The sequence below is a fragment of the Xenopus laevis genome, chromosome 4L (genome assembly GCF_017654675.1).
Source record: "Xenopus laevis strain J_2021 chromosome 4L, Xenopus_laevis_v10.1, whole genome shotgun sequence".
Lineage (NCBI taxonomy): Eukaryota > Metazoa > Chordata > Amphibia > Anura > Pipidae > Xenopus > Xenopus laevis.
In genome coordinates, this window is record NC_054377.1 from 24,160,094 (window position 1) to 24,178,835 (window position 18,742).

At 40.7% G+C, this 18,742-nt stretch overlaps 1 protein-coding gene across 1 annotated transcript in view; it reads left to right on the forward strand.

Moving 5' to 3' along the window:
- The first annotated feature begins 474 nt into the window (after positions 1-474).
- The window catches only part of eps8l2.L (EPS8-like 2 L homeolog), an 81,911-nt gene continuing 63,643 nt past the window's right edge, over positions 475-18,742 (forward strand). The window contains exon 1 of the mRNA XM_018257561.2: positions 475-636. The gene's annotated coding sequence lies outside the window, so the exon portion shown is untranslated. The remainder of the gene's footprint in view (positions 637-18,742) is intronic.

Consider the following 18,742-nt stretch of genomic DNA (forward strand, 5'->3'; position numbering starts at 1 on the left):
TTAAAGGGCAATTCACCTTCATTAGCAAAACTGTAATAACTGGAAAAAAACTTTCATAACCTGACAAATTTTTTAAAATGAACATGGTAATTGGGGGGTTGGCCACAAAAATAGGCAGGGTCAAAAAAATCGCCGAAAATGTTGGGAGGTATGCTCAACAGGTCTTGTGCAAACAAAAATTATTTTTTTATTTTTTTTATTTATAACATCGACGTTTACAAACCCAAAATGTCAGGCTTGTAAATGAAATTAAAAATCTTATTTTTGTTTGCACAAGACCAGTTGAGTGCTGTACTTCACTGGAGTATATATATATAATAGTCAAGCCCATATGCATTGGTACATGTTCACAGACAGATTCACACAGGCTGTGGTTGAGGCACAGGTGATCCCACCCCTGTATCATACCCATTAGACCTGTCCTTCTGGTTTCGCTCCACCTCCTCCTCCTCCTCCTCTCTGCACAGTGAAGCAGTCACCTGCCACCAGAGCCAGAACTGATAGTAGTTAAGTGGTATCCAGACACTGTAACAGGTACAGGGGACTCCTGCACAGCAGGTGACTTTTTCCCAGTGGAATTACAAGAGAAGAGTTTGTAAGAGGCTCGGAGAGAAAGAGCAGAGGGGAGTCTAAAGGGTAAGTCACTTTTTATTCACTGGTTTCTAATCAGCAAGAAGTGGACCGTTGTATCATAGGAGGCCTGGGAGAGGGACTGCAAGACAAACAACTGACAATGACAGGGAGGGTAGAAATGCAAAAAAATAAGATAAAACAAAGAAAAAAGAATATATAAAGTTAGATACAGACCACAGAGGGGGGGGGGCACCGTGAGAAGAAAGAGAGAGAAAAGGTAGACAGGTAGAAAGAGGGCTGAAGGAAAGAGAGGCACAGGGAGGGCAGAAAGACATGGGGACAGAGACAGTATAATTAAAAACAACTGGAAATGTGAAAAGGGAACACACTGTATTATAAGAGAAAAGGGTGGGAATAAGTGGAAGAGGAGAGGATATAGTATATAAAATAGGGAGCATAACATGTGGGGACGGACGGACCTGACAGCAAAAAAAAACAAAACAACACTACCCAACCCAGGGATGAGCATGCACTGAGCTGAAATGACATATAGACAAACACAAAAGAAAGCATTGCATTATTTATGCGCTATTTACTAAGGTATTGTGCAGTGCAGAGCTGTTGGATACATGTCTGTTCAAGGTCTGATGCTTTGGACAGAGCATTTGGGACAGAAGTTCTATTTAACTGCTGAACTGTCTGCTTGCCTTGTGGACTTTGTGTTTTCGTGAGGTGGGAGCTGCCAGGGTCACTGCCTGTGTTATCTGTGCTATACAGCCTACAAATGCGTGTTTTCTGTCTGGGACGCAATGAGCACTCACGCAAGCCACACAGAATACATAGATATGTACAGAACAGGCAGTTTATAAGTAATGTGGGTCCAGTGTATCATGTACTAAAGTGTCAGCACTGGTGTAAGGTCACTGACAAGCCCAATGTTCTCTGAAAGTTGCCCTGGGTGTAGCACTTTGGATGTGACACAACTTGGCACTGCCAGTGTGTGTAAAGGGAAGGCTGCGGCACTGCATTTGTGTGTATGAGCCAACTGTCACCATGCAAATTGTCAAAAAAGTAAAAGGCTATCATTGTTGCTGTAATTGACACAAACTGAGGACAGTGTCGGACTGGCCCACCGGGATACCAGGAAAACTCCAGGTGGGCCTATTTCATGAACATTCCCTATTTCTATGAGAACAAAGAGGCTAAATAGATGGAATAATTGATTATAGTATGTAAAGAAAACAGACTAGGAGAATAGAGGTTGATTGAGTAGATGAAGAATAATAGTACTGAGAGTGGCCCCTGGTCTAAAGTTTATGGTGGGCCCCTGGTCTAAGGGTTTTTGGGTGGGCCCCTGGTGTCCCAGTCTGACACTGACTGAGCATATGGGTCCCAGGGACACTGCTGAACTACAACTACCGGTGCTAGTAGCTGGTGGGAAGTTGGAGTTAGGTTTCTACTTCCTGACTTGGCTACTCTGCAGAAGTGAGCAACGTGGGTTGGTAGGTTGTCAATCATATGACCCCACATTGTCTCTATAGTTCTGCTTGCTGGAAAGTTGGGCAGGGAATTCTGTAAGATGAGAGGAGACACTGGCGTCATAGCTGGAGCAGTTTTGCATATAAATGATATGCTTGCCAGGGACATAAAGAGAAAGTGGATGCGGCCATGTGCTACAGTAATTTGCCTACACTGGTGTCTCTGGACTAGACTAAAAAAAACATAATAAACAAATGAAATACATATATAAAGATATGTTAAGTATTGCATGGAGTGTTGCAGGTTTATTATTGGCAAGGGAGGAAAGTACATGTTGTTTTATTACACATCATTATAAATTGCAACATATTCCTGCAGGTAGGTGGACACGTATTGCTATACTCTTCATTACAGTACAGTGCAGGATGTTCACGATCAAGAGGTGGGAGTAAACACAGATTGCCTGTACGTGGTTTCTATATGGAGATGAGAGGTTGTACAGAAACTTGGCATCAGAAAGAAATAAAAAATGTCTTTCAGTAAAGGGAACGTGTACTAACCAATTACAGAGTATGCAAACAATAGGGAGAGAGAGCATTACTTTTCTTGCTTACGACAAAGGTATTTGTTTGGATATACACGTGCAGACAAAGACGGCTGATATTGCCGATGTTTGTCCAAAGTGGCCATTATTTCTCCGTTTGTGTTAGTTTATGGAGAAAATGGTTTTTAAGTGGCATCATAAAGAGGTCATGTTTATACATCCAGTTGGCCAGTGATCCCATCAGTGTGTGTACATGATCCACAAACAGAGAATGCAGCTCTTAGCCAGTCTGATCCTCCAAACAGCCGGATCTAGCCATATACACGGGCTGATAAAAACTGCTGACAGATCGAGTCGGCAGCTTATTGGCCAGTGTGTGGGGCCATCCGACGGGCTTCCCCAATATCTGGCCGAAAGTTGGGCAGATCTCAATCGGCAGGTTAAAAAATCCCTTCGGATCACGGCCGCATCTGTGAGTGTATGCGGTCCCGCAATCCGACCACCCGTTTTGGATGCATTATAATCCAATCGTTGGGCCCTAGGGCCCAAGATCAGATCAGCCCGATATCGCCCACTTCAATGTCGCCAAACAAGCGGATCTCTAAGTCTAAGTGATTGATCTGCCTTTCAGCCAAAACAGTCAAGATTCAATATTTCATCATGATACATGGGCACTGTTTTGTTGGTAATAGCAGCTCTCATAAGTCAAAATATAAACAAAATGCATAACAAACAAAATACCTATACCTATGTAAGAACATTTAAAGAAAAATATACAGTGTTTATTAATAAGACCAGTTAGGGCAGCTGGTAAGTATAGGCCAAGTATAACCTTGTGGGTTGAATCTGTTGCCTCTTCTAAACTTGCGAGTTTGAATGATGTGCAAGTTAGGTCTGGTAGGGGGTCGAGGGGGGTTCCTATGTGTTCCCCCCCATTCCTGCCCATCATATATACTGTACTGTTGAACACAGGCACACTGCATTTATGGGGGTGACCGCAGGTCCCTGTTTAGGCTGACACTGGCTGCAACCTGCAAAAAAATGCCAATTGCATCTGCCTTCCAGTTTTTAAATGACTCTTAATTGCTTTGTTTTTTCCAAGAGGTGAGAGGGTAAATTGGGAGGGGGTCACAATACAATGGTGAATATGCTTTATCAGAAGATATTCAGCATCCCAAGGCCACTGTTAAAGCATAGGGTGCTCTATTTACTAAAGAAGTTTATGGTCTAAGGTGAGCGGGAAAAAACTATTTTTTTCAGGAATGCCAAACCTGTGGCCCTGCATGTGTTGTTAGGAATGCTGGTAGTTGTGGTTCAATAGTTCAGCTGGAGACTCAAAGGACTAAAAATTTGTACTTTCCAATAATGTTTTCGGCCAAGGTGGGGGCCAGGGGGGGCTCCTTTAGTTTGGGGGCTCTCAGTATAAATGACATTTCTGTCTCACCCTAAAACTAATCCTCAAGCATCACTATACAGTACAGCATAAGCATGGCAGGTACTGGGGGTAGGTCTGGTTACTTGCCAAGACTCTAGTGTGCAACATATTTATGCACAGGCACATATAATAAATGTAATAGTATATCATTTACTTGGGTTAATATAATAAAAGTTTAAAGTTTGCATTGTTTCCCATAGCAGCCAGTCACATTCTTGCTTCAAAACAAGTTCTGCTTACATGCTAAATTGGTTGCTATCGGTTACTAGACCTTGTGCAAACCCTGCGACTTTTATTACAATACCCACATAGGGATACTTATTACCGCTATAAAGCACAGTGTTCTCGGTATAAAGGATTGGGAAATTCTCAGTACAGTATCAAGAGATATCACCACTTTGTATTTTTTCTTTATATCAGTAGCTGGTATAGACATGTATAGAAATGAATGGCCTACAGTGCACAGTGTCAATAAATCACTAGTGATTATTCAATGCATTTACACAAAGAATCACATTTCATTCTGTGCAGTTAACACAGTAGCTAGGATAAAATGAATAACTGCTAATTAGTAAGGCCAAGGAGTGGTTGAGTCACTTGTACAGGTCTTACCTGAACTACCGCAAAAATTCCTTCTCCACAAAACAGAAAACTAAACACAACAACGTGCATAACCTCAGCGTGCCTACGTAATGACCAAACCAACAATGATGCTAAAGCTACACTAATTCAGCTGCGAGGCATAGTTGTAGTCACTGTAATGTCATGGTGTCTCCCAGGATGGGCAATATTGAATCAGTTGGGCCTAATGAATGAATATGCAGAAAATAAGCTTGTGACTGGGACATAACTATAAAAGAGCTTACCCTGCTGGGGTATCCAGGAGCGGAGGCCTAAAATATGCATCATTTAAATATATGTTTGAAATTCCCAAAAAGATGTTTCTGTAGGACCCAATAACCTCTAGAACAGGGGACCCCAACCTTTTTTTTACTTGTGAGCCACATTAAAATATAAAAAGAGTTGGAGAGTAGGGATGGGCGAATTTTTTCACATTGTTTCACCGTGTGTCCATAGACTTGTATGGCATTGTGCAACAAAAATTTTTTGGATACCCATAGACTTTACTGGCCATCAGGACATTTCACCTGCGACAAATTTTTGGCGAAACAAAATGGGTCAAATTCGCCCATCCCAGCAACATGTGCATGAAAAGAGTTATGCGGGCTGCCAAATATGGACTCTGATTGGTAACCTTTATGTGGACTGGCGGACTACAGGAGGCTCTGTTTGGCAGTACGCTTGGTTTTAATGCAACCAAAACTTGCCTCCAAGCAGGGAATTAAAAAATAAGCACCTGCGTTGAGGCCATTGGTTGGGGATCACTGCTTTAGATGCTCCACTGCCTGTGATCACCTTTAGAAAACCAGGAAAAGAACTGTCACAGAGTCCACACCCACCACATCAGTTACAACAATGTTCCTGGTTTACTCAAAGCTGCCCCAAATCACAGAGCAAAAGGGGTTTGAATAAATGAAGATGTGTGGGTAGTCTGGGATGGAGTGGGGGTCTGGGTAGTACAGGACATAGTAAAACGGATTGGAACCATTGTCAAAAATGTCTTGCTTTCCTTTTTGCAAATATTGGGGGGCTTGCATTGGTGCTACCTGCAGGCCTGTAGAAATATTAGGTTGACATTTATTTACTGATTTAGATATTACTAGAACGAGACCAGAGTGACCATTCAAACAGTATCCTCATTAACCGACGATATTTTTAAAAAAGAAAATCTGTCCCTCCAGATCAGATTAATTGAATGACAAAGACAGGAATTCTCTGTGACAGATGTCTGACTCCCACACTACAATGTGCTCAATAACACAAACAATAACATACTGTTATATAACTGGCCATTTCTACAGAACACTGAGGCCTGAAAGGCTATGTGTTCAGTGCAATATCTGAAAAAATCTTGAAAAGATCTGGAAAAAATATTTAAAAGAATCCAGAAGTCTTTAAAGGAGTGGTTCACCTTTAAGGTAACTTTTAGTATGTTATAGAATGATATAAATAATTATTTGCCTTTTTCTGGGCATCGCTGACCCCATCTAAAAAACAAATGCGCTCTCTGCACTAGAAGAGCCGAATTTCTGGGTTGAAAACCGGAAATTCAGCTCTTAGTTACCAGGAGTGGCATTTTTGCTGCCCCTGGTAACTAGGGGGGCGCTGCATGGTTTGCTGTGTGTTGCTAGACCAAGCCAAATGATTGCCCATGTTAATAAACAGCCCCAGTCTATAGAGCAACATGTAGCAATGCTAGTGATATAGTAAAGCTAAATCTGCTACCATCGTCTTTATAGCACAAGTGGTGTTATGATGTAGGGATCTGTAATTTTGCTATGCAGAGTTACTGGAAAGTTATGCCATATGTGTAATAACCCTTAATAAGTGATCTGGCCTATCAAACTGAACTATAACAGCCCAGTTGGTTGGCCAAAACAGAATCCCAGGCAGACAAATGACCCCCAAAGGTACATGTGATGAGATGACAAAGAACTACTGTGGGATGAATTTCCCCTTAGTGATATAAATGATTAGCCTATGGCCTGTTTTATCACGGAAATTTAGCAGTTCAAATGTGCAAGCAAATTGCACAACATCAGACTGGTTTGCCTTTAGCCTAATGGCACCCAAGGCATATCCTCCAGAACTACCACCTCCCATTCACTTTGGTGACAACACTGGTACTCATGCTGTTCAGCCCAAAAACCCCACTGGAAGATACATATCTTAATCTTTAACCAGATCAATATTATTTTTTGCAATTTTGTCAGCTTTAACCAGCTTAACCAATGGAAATACTTTCCAGTTTCAATTAACATTAAAATATCACTCACTTATAACAGGAATAATAAGCCTCTACCGGTGCATGTTTATTTAGAAAGCAGCTGCCTTCAAACAAATACCCAACCCACATAATATTATAAATTGAAATGCCATACCATCTACTTAGACTTACTGAGCAGATGCCTGCTTTATTTGCTATACCTTATGCAAACTGCCATCTAAACCATCTGCATATAATGTCAAGTGTCAGCAGGAACGCCAGCTCCATTCACCACTTCTTCCATCAAATGGCACAGACAATACAATTTAAATGACAGAGAGAGGGAGAGAGAGATGAAGGGTGGTGATGACTTTATGGAAAGGAACTTGACTCAGCAGTATTTGTACAGCTGCTTAGAATGACTCAATGGTCACAGTCTTTATAATGCCAACTTTGGAGCATCTGGGCATTATTTTGACAATAACATGCCATACAGCTACCTCCATTCCTGATGCCGTGAGAAAGTCGATTAAAATGCTATGCCTGCAGCACATGGCACAGAATAAAGCAACATTATCTTGGCACGTGGTGACTGCTTATTTCTATTATATGCCTAAAGCTGGCTATAGACGCAAAGATCTGATCGTACGAATTGAGGATTCGTACGATTTTCTGAACGTGTGTGGAGAGTCCCGACATTTTTGGTCCGGTGGAGATCGGTCGTTTGGTCGATCGGACAGGTTAATAGATTTCTGTCGGCTGCCGATAATATCTCTGCATGTATTGCCGAACGTACCATTGTCGGTTGGAGAATGTCACCAGCTTTGTCAGACTTAAATTTCATATGATTGCTGTCAGAACATCGGCTGATCTGTTCTTTTCTACTTTATTTGATCGGAATGGTTAGTGGCAGGGTGGGAGATGGGGAAGTCGGATCATACTATGATTCATATGATCGGATCTTTGCGTCTATGGCCAGCATTAGACCAGTGATCCCCAACCAGTGGCTCGTGAGCAACATGTTGCTTACCAGCTCATTTGATGTTGTTTCCAGTGGCTTATTTTTAAATTTTTGGCTTGAAGGCATGTTTCAAATGAAAAAAAAAACAGGTGTTCTGCCAAACAGGCTACCAAATAGCCAATCACAGCCCTTATTTGGCACCCCCAGGGACATTTTCCATGATTATGTTGCTCTCCAACTTCTTTTACTTTTGAATGTTGCTCTCGGGTAAAAAAAAGTTGGGGATGCCTGCTTTAGACTAAAGCTGGAGTTTGGATCTACTGTGTGGTAGGCAGGTCTGGACTGGGAATCAAAATAGGCCCTGGCATTTCAGGAACACAGAGGCCCAATCAGCCCACACAGAGGCCCAAACAGCCCCCACCAGTCCACTAAACACTGACTTTCTATGGCACCTTATAGCAGCCCCTCTGGCATTTGCCAGAACCCACCGATTGCCAGTCCGGGCCTGGTGTACGCCGTAGCAGTTTTGTGAGCTAACCCATTGAGTGGTAATAAACACTACTACTATGGGTATGGGACCTGTTATCCAGAATGCTGGATCTTTCCATAATTTGGATCTTCATACCTTAAGTCTACTAGAAAATCATGTAAACATTAAATAAAACCAATAGGCTGGGTTTGCTTCCAAAAAGGATTAATTATATCTCAGTTGGGATCAAGTACAAGGTACTGTTTTATTATTACAGAGAAAGGGGAAATACATTTTAAAAATTTGGATCATTTGATCATAATGGAATCTATGGGAGATGGCCTTTCCGTAATTCAGATGTTTCTGGATAATGTATGTTTTAGAGATAGGGCCTGTTTTTGACATGCTTTAAATATACAGGTACCTATATAAACAGATCAGTCATACGTGTCCTGCCACCTACACTTAAACCATAATTCACAATCTGCCCCTCCATTTTAAGCATAGGGCCTCCACTTAATGCAAAGCCATTGCACTGCTCATGGGCTGATTTACTATCACAGTCGCTTCATTTCTGCCAAAAGCACCAACAGCAGTCACATATTTTCTAAACTGCAGTAAACTGATCAAAACATATTGCTAATGGCAACTACCCTGGTGCTATAGAGCAGCTATGTTAGTAAATCAATACTATACAGGTATAAGACCTGTTATACAGAATACTAGGGACCTGGGGTTTTCTGGATAACTGATCTTTCCGTAATGTGGATCACCATACTGCTTTTAAATCATTTTAACATTAAATAAAACCAATAGGCTTGTTTTGTCTCCAGTAACGATTAATTATATCTTAGTTGGGATCACGTACACGGTATTGTTTTATTATTACAAAGACAAAGGAAATCATTTTAAAAAATTTGAATTATTTGAGAGACAGTTTTCCCTTAATTCGGAGCTCTCTGGATAATGGGTTTTCAGATAATGGATCCCAAACCTGTAATGTGCTTTATTACTACTATACACCATACTTGCAGCCACAGTGTAACCCAATAAGACTCCCATCTTAAACTAACACAAAGACACATTTGGCATGCATAGCAATATTTTGGGTGCCTTCCTTTTAATGAAACACTGCTCGGAAGTCCTTCGGTGTTATCCTAGTCTGACAAGCCACTTTATTTATACTGCTTTTCAGCCAAACACTGTCACTTCAGTTCATTATTGTCACCCAGTGTGGGGGTTGCATTTTAGCGTCCTACTCCCTGCTCTTTGCTTTACAAATGTTGCCATAAAGTAGTGAACATTGAACCTTTAGATGAGGCAGTAAAATGACCTTTAAAGGTACAGTCCCCCGAGAACGCAATCTATACTGGTTTAATCAAGGGACAGTCAATTCTATAATGTAATATCCCCAGCATATTAACCAAGACTGCTCTATAGCACGTGGCACTTAAGAATAATTTTATTTATAATGTACAAAAATAGTTTATGGTCAATTAGAATCAACCTGGATTGGATTGGATTTTGCTGTACACTTTTGAGCTATGAAGTGTAGTGATAAAAAGCACATGTGACAGTGTTATATTTTTGTTTTCAGCTTTACCTGCAAACAATGCCTGTAGGGGTGGTAGAATTGATCAACTTTTTTTCTATCTACAACTATTTGCAGTAGAGCAATTAATGTAACAACATTGTAACAATAGGGTGAGCAGACCATGGGAAATGGGGCCTGGTAACGACCATGTTACCCTTGCTCCTCCTCATCATATATAGCAGAAAAAATTGTGACTTTTTGGTTCAAGTCCCCTTTGAAGGTCAAACCTTTGGTCAGAGCCCCCCACCCAGGTTACAGATATTGAAAAACATTGCTGTATTAACTATTCAGTCTTAATTTTAAGAATATTTAGTATAGCAAATACATTTTCACCCCACATCTCAGCTCAAATGACATATCTCAGTGGTTTTCAGGCTGAGGTCAGGTTAGGCCCCTGTTTTGGAAGTTTGCTGTAGGCCATATGTGTTATGTACATACAATGCTGTGGTTTTGTTTGAAAGTTTGCTTTAAACATAGCACCCATTAATGTAGGCTCTGCCACATTTTGTTTTCCTGTAAAAACTAACAGGGTGCTCAGGGCAATGTTTTTTTCCCCTAATTTAAAAATCACCCTAAAAAATGTGCAACTGCTTTGACAGCCAGTTGCAATAATTCTTCCCCAGGTCCTATCTATAATAATACCTGGTGGTCTAGTTGGGCGGCTGGACGCCTGCAGCTTTCTTCCTAGTTACGCGTTCCTCCGGGTTGGTCGTGCACGTTTTATTGTTCAGTGCAGTTTGTCTGACGTCATTGCACTTAAATATTTAAATATTTATAGGCGACTCATCCTTTTGTTTAATGCCCAATATAGGTCTATCGTAGCTAGTTCCTGGGTGAGCTTGATCTGTTTTCTCTGTTCCTTGACCTTTGCCTGTCCTTGACCACTGCTGTATTGCTGCCTGAACTGAACTTTGCATGTTACTGACTATTCTTTTGGATCCTGACTCTAACTGATTGGTTTTGACCCCGGCCTGTTTCTTTGACTACACTTAGCTCCGGATCCTGACTCTGACTGATTGTTGACCCCGGCCTGTTTGACTACATTTAGCTTTTTCCTGTTACTCCAGTCACACGTTCCGGTTCCCTTGCCTGCCCAGAACTCCCTACTTGGTTCTCTCACTTTAAGACCTGGCAGCATCTGAATAGCAAAGGGCTCCTCCTGACGTGAAAGGTGGCTGTTATATGAGCCGTGACCAGAACCTTGGAGTTTGTTCTGGGTTTGGGATACCGAACGTGACACCATCTCCAAACAACAATGCAATTTTTCAGTTCCATGTTTGCAAAATAGCTGGTTGAATTCTTAATCCTTGCCCATCTTGAATTATAACATACATTTATGGAAGGAGTTGCAGAATGCCATCTTTTGCCCTTCTTGGAGGAACTAATCTTTCGATTTTAAACGTTCTTCTTCCATTATCAGGAAGTGCTGCTTCTACCTACAGTAGATACAGTAACAGCCATGACATGGGTACATCAGGGTTATCTTACAGGTAACTAAGGTTCAAAACCACATGCCTTGATTTTTAAAAAGGAAAATAGGCTGAATGTCCAAGTATTTTTGACTTTTATATCATAAACCTCCAAGGGCCTTCCAAGGGCATCATACAACTGAAAACAATCTGGTTAAAATATCTAGTGATTGTGATCTGTTTATTTGTACATATACCTATGTAAAATGTGAAAGGCAGACACTGCATGATGACTTTGCCACTCCAGTCTTAACTGGATCCGAAGCCCATAAAACCTCCCATTGGCCAAAAAATAGTGTTCTCCATTATCCTCCATAATGGTATATGATTATTCAGATATTATGTACTAATGGGGTGAAAAGATCCAACCATTGGCCCACGTGCGTGCCTAATGATCAGATTACTAGTTGAATTTTCCTCTGTATGTCCAGAAATAACTTTGTACATATTGTAAGTACATTTGATTGACTGATACATGTAGCTTACTTCAGCTTAGGCACTCTACATTGACTTACATTTATTACCATTCCTTGTGTTCAAAAGTACATGGTGTTTGTCTACAGATCTAATAGCCTCATATTTTACAACAGGGAGTACATTATTTATTAGAATACACACATTTATGTGAGTCATATGACACAATTCTCATCACTAAGCATGGATTAAAACTAATGCCATCACTAAGCACCAATTATAAGGATTCCATGGTGTAACATATATATAAAAATATATATAAAAATATCACAATTCATTACTGGTTCAGCAAAACAGAAAAAAGCAACTTATATGTATTGTGGCCTTACATGAAAGAGACAGAAAAATACTGTTGCAATATTTTCTACAATTTTCTGAGAACCCCAAAGAGTCATATGACAAATAGCTGACAGCTAGTTACAGGGTGAGTTTTTATATAATGCTCTTTGTATTAGATTCAAGTACAAAAAGGAAACTTCTTGAAGATAATCTGGGATGGGTTATATGGCAGCAGACAAGTCGTCCAGCAATTGTTTTCACAAATATTAGACTCATAATTACTGAATATTACCAGGAAATCCTATGGAGAGCCCGTGACCTATGCATATCAGCAGATATTTGTATTGGTGACTATTAAGTGGAAATCAATTACAGTAATTACTTAGTAGCCTTTATAATATTACTACATGTATTTGTTTAATCTAAGGTTATAAGATCAGGGATGCCTGAAATAAATGCCATTCGCTGGACTGCACTGGCTGCAATGCGTTTGCATCTAAATTATATACAAACTGCAGCCCATCTAGCTGGATTTTCAAGCTTTGTTTTTACATGGCCTTGGTACAGACGTCCTCAGCCTTTTATACTATACCTGTGAGCCACATTTGAATTAATAGTGTTGGGGTATTGCTAAATTAGGTCTATGATTGCTTACTTGTCAGCACCATGTAGTCTGCCACCTTGAAGGAGGATCTGTTAAGCAATACACTTGTGTCTTTATGCCTCAATTGTTTGTACACAAGGAATACAAAATTGAGCCCCCACTTTGAGACCACTGGGAGCAACACCAAAAGGGGTGATGACTGGGCACCTGTGCCTTAGGTTAATCACAAGCAGTAGGGTTTTCATCTAATGACTTCTTAATGTTCAGTCATATATACACTTGTGAAATAGTTACCTTTCTATGTGTGTGTGTGGTAGGGGAAGCAGGTCTAATGTTAAGTTCATAAATCAGCCATTGCAGTTCCAATCGGAAAAGACAACCATTGCTAGCATCTTCTTAACATATGAAATGAGCCAGGGAGATATCACTTATATTGTCTGATTATCCTTTGGCACAATGGTTGAACTGCTGCTTTGCAGCCCTGTTCAATTCTTGATTAGTATGTTCACCCAGCTCTTGTGCTATTTTCCTCCATGTATCCCACACTCCAAGAACATATATGCAGGAGAAATGGTCCCTTATAAAATGGCTATGATTAAAAGATTGAATCCCGAAATGCGTAGGGCGTGAGATCCTTAGCAATAAACCTGCTATCTCTTTGAACGGAGTGCCGTCCATTCTTTTGGCTTTGATGTGATATTGAGTGGTGGGGAAGCTGCGGACTGAGCACCCAACAAGGAGAGAATGGAACAGCCAATGGGAGGGTGAGCTTAGAGAGGTCTATTTGGTTTGAGTATGCAGGGAAAATGGTCCCTTATAAAATTGACTATAGTGTATGAAAAAATAGTTACCTTAGAATGTAAGTTCTACTGGGGTAGGAACTATATAAATAAAGAATAACAACAGCACCTGTGTTAATGTATGCCTTTAAGCAAAGACTTGTATTATGAAAAAGTATGTTCACACCTTATGGCTGAAATCTTGACATAGTCCTGGGACTTTGAAAGTAAAAAAAAAAATAATGATTTATCCAGCACGCTCTGCTAGCTTGGACAACTTGGTAGTTGCTATGTTACTGCTTGTCACCTTGCTGACTCTGACTTGGCTGGTTAGTTTTAGGCAAGTCAAGACAAAGTCTTTGCTTCCAATGCACTTTTTATGATTATGTGGGCTAGATAGGACTCTTGTACTTTAATGCATTGTGTTTTTTTGTGACGCATAACCCTTCTGAACAAGTAGGTTGCACAATATTACAGTTTTTTGTTGAATGACTAAAGTTATCAGAGCACTTGAAAAATCAGGGACACTTTTAATAAATGTACATTGATGGGCTGCACTGCTGCAAATGAATTGCACTGATATAAAGTGCATCCCTTCTAACTGGATTTTCTTGACGTGTTAACAATTGATCACCTTGTTTGGTAACCTTAGGGCAAGTCATCTTTTTACTCAGCAAAACAATGCAGACCCAGTTTTGGGTAGATTGCAATTTTTTGTAAATTTTTTGACAAGTGTTATGCTAAACATGTATTTCCTAATGCAGTTTGGCATACTTACAATGAAAAAGCCTACCCTTTTCTGAATGTAGCATGTAGGTCTTTTTGGCAGGTCTGAACATTCCATCTGCCAGAGCATGGTGCATCAACAGGTCAGAAGTTGATGAAGATTTGCAGCTCTTATTCGTTCCGGTCATTCAGGTCCTCAGCTACAATGAACGGAACAAAATGAAAGGTGGAATAATATATAGAGTTGGCCAGTGTATAGCCACCTTTTAGACACAAATATATAGAGATTGTTATTGTATAAAGTATTGTATGAAGCCAGCTAACAAATCCATACAAACATAAGCAGAGCCTGTTTCCTCAATGTTGCCTTATTCATGATTCGTCAAACTGGGAAACACTGTAATCCCAGTTATTGTCCCAAAGCCAAGCAAGTGTGTTTTGCCAACAGCTCACATGCAGAAAGATTTGTGGCTCATGCAGCTCTTCCCTGGCTTGTATAATAGGAAGCATAAACACTGTGTAGTTCATGTAGTGTTCATTCCCTTACCCAATGGAAAGACCTACAAGCACCAAGCTTAGTGTGGAGCACACAGACAATTCTTCATCATGAAAGGCAACACAGCAACATTAACAAAAATAAGTATGGGTCATACAGAGTGTGCATCACCATGCAATATAACACAATAGCAACAGCCTCAGGCATTTCAATCCACTCCTTCTCAATGTATGGTACTTTAAACACCCCATGGACATGATACAGAAGAAGGAATCTGCTGAAATGTCACATACCTGCACCTTTAAACATAGGTTTACCCTACACAATAAAAGGCTGTGACTTTGCTTTCATTTCAGAGTCGTAAAGATTCACGCAAACACAAACAGTGACGTTAATCTATACTCTGAGAGCCCTGCTTAATGGATCAGTCTGTTGTAGGAACAACAATGTGGGCCAGTGCTCATAAGAAATAACTTTTCAGCTAATGCCAAGCATTCAGTAAAGCCGCAGCATCAACAGGCATTACACACAAGCCTTCAGCATTACAACCTTCTTATGTGCTACTGATGTCCTACAGACATTATGGAATTTAAAGGATAATCTGATCTGTCTACAATTAAGGGTCGGCCTTTTATGAGCTGCGCATCTACTGAGATATTTGTAGACACACCTTAAAAAAGGACAAGAAAGTACACTGCAAGTCAATGGATGACTATAACATTTCTTATTAATCTTTGGAGAGCTTCACCTTCAAGCTAGTGCTAGTCAAGTCTATGCTATTACACCCACGTACAGCCTACAAGTCCTACAAATTTTTCGGTAAACCTTGCTGAGTGAGTTGACAGATTAGGATTGTCCTATCTGAATAGGGAAAATTAGTATGTATGCCCCCTGTTCTGTAAAAGGAAAGTATACTATTTTCAGGTTATTTGATATACTATAGCTCACCGGCAACATGTTGCAGAAAGTTTCTTGCATTCTCAGGTATTTTATCATTTGTGTCATGAATTCTGTTTGAGTGTGAAGACGCCTGAAGCATTCCGCAAGTATTACAAAGCAGATTGAGAATCCGTGTACAGACTGATAGTTATGGCCAATTTTGTTGCCTTGAGTTCAGCGGCCGCAATCTTAGGCATTCTGTAGACAGGATTGTTAGTAATTTCTTTGTTTCTATGGCTATCTCTTCTTTAGATGTGTTTTGGTTGGCTGCTTGCTTTGCGTCAGTCTTAACATTACAAAGCAGCATTCCGTATGAAAAATCTTTCATCTTGCACTGTTGTTATGTTATAAAACGAGTTTGGTAGCTCTGCACTAATACACGGTTTGAGTGCTCAGGGCAGGAAGTACCTATATAAAGATCACCCTGTGACAAAGAAACATGTCAAAAATAATAATATGTATTCAACCAAATAGTACTGATAGTCTTATGTACAAAGCCTGTCATTGTCCCTGTAACTTACTGTGCATCCACTATCTGAGTGAGACTTCCCCACAAAAAAATATATATATATATATATATATTGTAATTGCTGTGTACATCCCCAAAGAGATAATCAACACATGTAAGGCTTAACTGTAAGTGAAGTGCAAATCCCTAGTGATAATTTGCACACCACATCCCCAATGGAAAGCAGGGTAATGACAGAGAGTGTGCCACATATTATTAGCACAGTATTACAAGCACATCAGAGACTATTTTCAGCAACAAGAGACCCTTTTAGGGATCAAGTTTTGTGTATTCAGGCATAGTAATGCTCAAGGCTAGCCTTATCTGCTATGCCCTACTCTTCCTACCTGCAACTGCTGCATTGAAGGGCCACACAGAATCAGTGGCGTAACTAGATGTTGCTGGGCCCCACAGCAAATTAATTTTAGGGCCCCCAGCATATCCAGTGTTTGTCCTGTTTTACCAATATATGTTGAAATTGCTCATCAATGAGACCCTCATGGGGCCCCTTGTACCTCCAGGGCCCCCCTGCAGCCGCAGGGTCTGCTTCCTCTGTAGTTACGCCCCTGCACAGAATGCAGAGCCCTGGGTAACTGCCCCTATTTGCCTCCCTCAATAGGCACAAAGCTCACAACAGAATGGATTGCATAGTAGTGGGTTTACTGTGAAATTAGAGCAGGTTTATGTTTGTTTCCTTGTGGGACTTATTACGCAGGTGCATAAGATCCGTAACTAGAAATGTGTTTTCATTATTCCATCTTGGCACAAAAGAGGGCAGTTTTTGAACTGCTGTGATGATGTGTCAATCAGTTGGTTTGTATGCAGCCACACACTGATTACTGGTTACTAGTTAGCCCACCTCAACCGTAATTGCAGTCTCACTTTTGATCAGTGAAATTATCCAAATATAACATGGTTCAAGTGTTTATAATAATTTCAATTAAAGAGTAAAGGAACTCCCAATACAATTATGTATATATGGCTTTGGTACCACTTCCTATAGATGTCAGCCCTAGGCACATTCTTCCTGGTTTCTCCAGTGTGCAAAGCTGCCTTTTTATGCATGCTGAGCAGGGTAACAGCAACTGTAGGGTGGAGCACTGCTTGTGTTTTTTTGTCCTTGATGAAGAAGAGCAGGCCAGGTGCCAGAAAAGAGATCCCTGTAAAGTTTTGTCTGATTAGTACCATGTGCTCTCTTTGAGACTGCTGCAGCCTGCAGAGGGAGCTGTTGAGGGCTCCTCCATTTAACCATAAGCCATGTTGCAAGGGTTGCTCTCATAAACAGGGCTGTGTCTAGGAAACTAAAGTTAAGCGTATGTAAATTATTAAGATTACTAAAATATTCCAGCTCTACAGGCAAATGTGTGCTATTATGAAGGGTTTATTCTATATAATGTGTTTAGCTCATACAGATGCCATTATCAATTAGCAACTATTAGCCACTATCAAGAAACCATTGTCAAGCAGCATGACGCTTGATAAAGACTCCTCCATGAACCAGAGCCAGTCTCTCTGTGCATCATGTGTATGGATACGTTTATAGGCACCACTACTGTTCTCTCAATATATATACTTATATATAATTGTAGCCCTATTCTCTGCTCCAAGCTGCAAGCACAGTTTCCCCAAGAGATCTGCTTATCCTAAATAGCAATTGTATCTTTGCTTATCCTCAATATTTACAAATGTGCAGCTGCCACATATTCTGGGCTCTTATTTAATTAAGTTTTAATATTGCATCCTTTTTCTGGCTGTTCAGTGCAGGAGATCAAAGAGAAAGTTGTTACATTTCAGTAACTATCCGGGACTGTAGGTTGAGCTGTCAAAATTGGGATTGTCCCACGACAGATGAGACAGTGAGATAAGGGAGTCCTGAGAAGGACTCCCTTTGGTTTTCCATGCCCTGAGAAGAGAACGCTTTGTTCTTCAGAGCCCTGACAAGGACCCCCTTACTTTTCCCACCCTAAATAGAGTGCGCTGTTCTGCTACTAGGGTTCACTACTGACTTTACATACACAGTTCTTGTAACACCTTTCTTTCACTCTGCTGCATCTGTCGCAGGTTACCAGTGGTTGCAATAAGTCACTATTGGTAACTTCGACAGTGAAATTGAGGTTATTAAACCAGAATTTTGCCTCTTCTGTTGCAGAATGCTATCTGCACTAATGATGCAGCCCCCTCTTAAAAGAGAAGGAAAGTCTTCTTCAACTTGGGGGTGCCAAATGCTAGGCACCCCCAAGTGATTGTATTTACTTACTTACTTAGTGAGCACCACGGAGCGATCCCCTTCCGGCTTCTTCTTTCTTCAAATTTCCCGGAGCAGACGCCTGCGCAGTAGAACGAAATAGATGACTTTTTAGCTCTATTGGGCATGCACAGCCACGAGAAGAAAGAAGAAGCAGGAAGAGGATCCCTTTGTGGTGTTTGTTGGGAGAACCCCCTGCCAGTGCAGTTTTCTCCTGGTAGGAACACCGGCCTGGGGTCTCGGTAAGTAAATACAATCACTTGGGGGTGCATAACATTAGGCACCCCCAAGTGGAAGAAGACTTCCCTTCTCCTTTAACCAACAAAGTATGTGAGCGTTCC